The sequence below is a fragment of the Rutidosis leptorrhynchoides genome, chromosome 5 (assembly GCF_046630445.1).
Source record: "Rutidosis leptorrhynchoides isolate AG116_Rl617_1_P2 chromosome 5, CSIRO_AGI_Rlap_v1, whole genome shotgun sequence".
NCBI lineage: Eukaryota > Viridiplantae > Streptophyta > Magnoliopsida > Asterales > Asteraceae > Rutidosis > Rutidosis leptorrhynchoides.
The window spans coordinates 312,583,655-312,589,111 of NC_092337.1; positions in this window are offsets into that span (position 1 = coordinate 312,583,655).

The window sequence follows — 5,457 nt, forward strand, 5'->3', positions numbered from 1 at the left end:
ATGATTAAACTTTATCGAGCTAAGGGGAATCTTTGTGCCGTTTTGTAACCCACACATATATAAAGTTTAAGTACTCGTGTCTAGTATGTAAAATGTAAAAAGTTCATGTATTCTCAGTCCCAAAATAGTAAAAGTAGTAAAGGGATGCTATAACTCACAGTGAATAAGCAGTAAAAGTCGATATGAAACGTATGCAGGTAGTAAGTTGGTCAGAAAGGTCATCAACCTAAGTCAAAGGTCACTAGGTCAGTATGTTGTCCCAATAAGTGTAAAAATGCATAAATTAAGTTTAAGTGTCATCATCAACATCATCATCGTTCATCAAAACTAAGGTAAGTTTAACAAGAATAGTGATCGAAACAAAAGGCTAACTTTGGATAGCTGTTACGACCTCTATACAAATCGAAAAGACGCATAGTCAGTGGCCAGGCTCCGTATGTGAGTCCTCTAACTGCTGACCAATTTCAGAACCTAACTCATCTTCGTTTGACCGTAGTGACGGTTTAAGTGCGAGTAGGTCAGAAATTTTAGCACAACGTTACAAAGGCGTAGTGACTTTCGGAAGGCTATAAATCCTAATCCGTATATCGGATTAAGGCGAGGCCTAAACGAAAAGTCATCTACTCGAAATGAACTATCTAAAAATCAATTTTCCAGGAGTCTGATCAGACTCCAAAAAAAGCAAACAAGTGCTCCGGTGAGATTCTTGGTGCTTGATACTCATCACGGTTCTCATCCTTGATGCTTGTAGCTTCAAGTGTACAACTCATTGATGTGTTAGCATCACTTTGACCAAGATTCAACCATCAACACACAATATATTAAGACCAAGTAAGAATACAACTCACTTAAGAGTCTTAGAAGGATGATGAACCAAGGTTAGATCATATTCTTAATCTTAACACAAATATAAGTTCTATTTACAACTAAACCTACAAACTTTCCATCAATCAAACAAGTATGAACACAAATTTGATCAAACAAAGTAATGAAACCCTAAGCTAGAGAGCTTGTATCCTTTTCACACAAGTTATGAGATTACAAAGCTAGAAAGCTTGAATCTTTGGTGTTCTTGAAGATCTTGAAGCATAAAGCTTGGATCTTCAAGTTACATGAAGATCATAAACACAAGCTTTAATCTTTATAACAAAATAATGAGATCATAAGTTAGAAAACCTAGATCCAACAAAAGTAATGAAGATTCAAAACTAGAAAGCTTGAATCTTGGTTGTTCTTGAAGATCCTTGAAGCATGAAGCTAGATCTTCAAGTTACATGGAGATTACAAACACAAGTTTAAATCTTTACAACAAAATAAAGAGATTAAAAGCTACAAGATTTAGATCTACAAAATAGGTGAAGATTCAAAGCTAGAAAGCTTGAATCTTCTATGTTCTTGAAGGATTCAAATCCATGTTTGAATCTACAAGATGTAACAAGATCAAAAGCTAAAAACTTGATCCTTTAAATGATGATGATGATGATGATGATGTCGTGGATGAGAAGGGAGGAAGAAGAGAAAGAAAATTTAAAACTTACACTTGTTAGAGTGAGAAAGACTAGAGAGAGAATTAGAGAGTAAGTGTGTGTAAATTGTAAATGAAATCAAGTGTGAAATGGGATGAATAAGCTTGGTATTTATAGAAGGTGAGGGTGTGGGGAGGTGGTGGTGGCCGTGGGGTTTGGGGGGGGGGGGCAAGGGGGACACCTTTTTACTTTTTGGTTAATGGTTGTCTAAAGTTGATGCTTATGTTAGGATCCCATGTAACATTAAGGATAATGGTTAACAAAAATACTAGTATGTTCCCTCTAATAAATGGGCAGTTGTCTTTCATTAATATGGGTCACTAACTTATTAAAATTGGGCTAATTAAATAGTCCACTAGCTAGTGTAGGGTGGGCTAAGGTCCAACAAGGTAGAAAGTCCAACAAGACTAACTAGTGTGCTCTAGTAAATTACTAAGCGTAATTAAGCATCCAAAAACCCAAGTAATTGTTATTATAAAATAATAATTAGTATTTCGTAGTCATAATATTCCAATTATGACCAAAGTTAAACGTGTACACAGTACGTAGTTCGTTCTAAACGCCAAGTGACACTAACGATCATAAAGGATTCCGGGGATCAAGTTAAGTACCCTACGTACTTAAAGGCACGTTTTCACATATAAACAAAAGTAATCCACATGTAGTAAGATCCCAGAGTATAATATATCCCAGTACGCCCAAATTCGCAGTTTCGTGAAAGCACAAAAGCAAGTCGAAAACGTCGGGTCGTTACATAGTCTAACACATAAACATCACCCAAGTGCCATCTACAGAGACTCTGGTGACCCGTCCAAACCATTAACCACCAGTTGATTGGACTGGGGTTTACCAGAAGTTCCTTCACCACCGTATGTATATATATAATCCACATGCGACGGACGCGCCATTCACAGATATAAACACCATGATTGTCTAGGCCACCACATGAGGAACCCAACCCGCAGGCTGATCTCTCCTACCCAAGCTACCACACAATAGGGACACACTGGGCCCCCCCGGAGACAAGCATCAACTAACATGCAGTCATCTTAACATACTAACTAACCATAGTAGCAAGTATATCTAACAAGCATGGCAATCATAATATTGAAGGTATTTCGTATGCCCGAGAGACATATTAAATTAACGTGGCTAATATGTTTTGATCCAAGTCAGGTCATACCCAATAACAAGCTTACCGACACCTTATTCGTATTTGATCTTAGCGATTGGATCATTGATTAAATACGCGACACTTGAATTTTATGAAAATGGTTTCTAAAATTATATTACTTGATATGTATATATATATATATATATATATATATATATATATATATATATATATATAAATTATGGAATAATTTATATAATAAGGATTTAATTATTTATAGGTTAAATAATTAATTAAGTTATGTTACATTTTATAAAATTGGTTTTATAAAATGTACATAACAAATAATATGCAAGTTTATAAAATGTATTTTATAAAAACTAGTTTTATAAAATCTAGTTTTATAAAAACTATTTTATATAATAACATAGAAGTGGCATGGGAGTTGAAGTAAGCATGCATTTGTTTATTTGGTTACTTCCCATGCCATAAGCATATGAACCAAGACATGTTGGAGACCACACACACATGCAACTGCATTTCAAGTAAAGCAAAAAAAAATAAAAAATTCTGCCTTGTTCTTTGCTGCTGCTGGCCGTAGCTTTTCTTGCACAAGAGAGGCTTCATTTCCTTTTTTTTGCAAGCTCATTCAAGTGTAATTAAATCCTAACCTAAAGCTAGGGTGTTGGTGCACAAGTTTGGGGTATAACTACTTGTGGTTTCATCCATCTGAGGCTCCATTCTTTATCATCATCTTCATCATATACCAACAAGCTTGGAGTAGGTATAAACTCTTTTCTTGCTTGTAGTTTGAAAGTATGTTTCACAACTTGATCCTAATTGGGATTTAACTTTAATTGGTTAAAGATAAACATGTTCTAAAATGGTAATACTTACATGCTTCTGCTAAGTTTGATCTTCAAATGTTTTAAGTAGATTATGAACTTGTTAAATCCCAACAATGGTATCTAGAGCCGAAGTTGTTGAAATATGCTTCGAGATGGTTATTAAACTCACTATATATTTTGCATTTTATGTACATACATGAAAGTAAAATGCAAAAAATTAAATGTTTGGGTGGGTTTGATGGTTATGCCGAAATTTTGGAGACCCGAAATGGGTTTGGGGTGCTTCCATTTTTTCATATTTTGGTTGTATATTGTTATTCACAATCAAGCCTTGACCTTATGTTTGGTTGATTTAATTCATTCATTTGGTATGTAATATTAATTCATTCATTTGGTTTTAATATTTATTCATTTGGTTATGTAATTTATTTTATATTTGGTATGTAAAATAGATTAGGTTGTATTTCATTTTCTAGACAAAAGGTATTAGGATATATTTTGTAATAAGATGAAGATACAAGATGAAGACTTGGAAGAACACAAGAAGAAGCATTTGGATGCAAGATTAAGTGGGAGATTTAAAATCTCCTACTTTATGTTATAACCCCTTAACCGATGGCATTTGTTTTTGGCTAAACAAATGTCTACCAAATTGGCTTGATTGTGAACATATTTGTTTTGCATGCATGGTTGTTTATTGTGTTTGTATGTTTGGTTGCTACAAGTAAATCACAAGTTAACAACAAGGAAAATGACAATTTAATTGGTTAAATTAGACATTATTAACGACATGCAAAATGACAATTTAATTGGTTAAATTAAAAGTGGCAAAAGGACATTGATAAACGGTTATTAAGAACATGAAAAGGATCACATATATAAAATGGATTATATCAAGTAATTGGCTTAATTACAAGACATGAAAATGGTTTTTCAAAAGTACCATACAGTAAATGCATGTTGGTGTATGGCATAATAGTTTTCTTAAACTAGAAATAATGAAAACTTAAAATCCCTTATTAACAAGGCAAACAAGTTAAACGCCATCCTTTTGTGTGACACTTAAACATATTAGGGAACTCATAATGGAATAAAGGTCACCTAATCGTTATGAGCAAACTAATATGATTAAGGTGAATTTCGCACACTTGTGGGATAAAGGTCACCTAACCACTTTTATGTTAAGTTTACACGTTTACACAAGTAGGACGACTTGATTTGGGAATCATGAACTTAGGGTCACCGAAGCATGAGGAACAAATAGGCGTTGATGGGAAAAATATGCGATGCAAAAGGATTGCATGATCCCATACCTTAGAAGTTGCAAAAGGATTGCAATTGTCATATAAATGACTACCTAGCTAAATCAAATGACGGGATAAAGGTTACCTAACTGAAATTTGGTTTACCGTTGGATTCTAAAATTTAATAAATATCAATTGGATTTAAAGGGTATTGATTGTTAAATTAAAATTGATACTTAAACAACTTTGTTAAATTTTGTAGATGGCCGCCAATAACAACAACATTCCAAACACACCAATCAACTTTAACAACCTATCGTTGGGGTCAATCCTCGAAAAGGAAAAACTCAACCATACGAATTTCATGGATTGGTTTCGCAATCTAAGTTGTCCTCAAACTTGAGGATAGGGCGTATGTGTTGGAAGATCCCATTCCCGATCCACCCAAAGAGGATGATACGGAAGGCATGGCTTATTGGGATAAGTATTGCACCGATTCGGTGCAAGTCGCTTGCCTTATGCTTGGGACTATGATACCCGAACTCCAAAAGGACTTCGAGCATCATAGTGCATATGACATGATCACACAATTGAAGGAGATGTTCCTTCAACAAGCTCGTGTCGAGCGCTTCATGCATGTCGTATGGATGACTCCCAATCGGTTTCATCTTATGTCCTTAAGATGAAAAGCCTAATTGATCGAGTGAACCGTCTAAATTGCAACG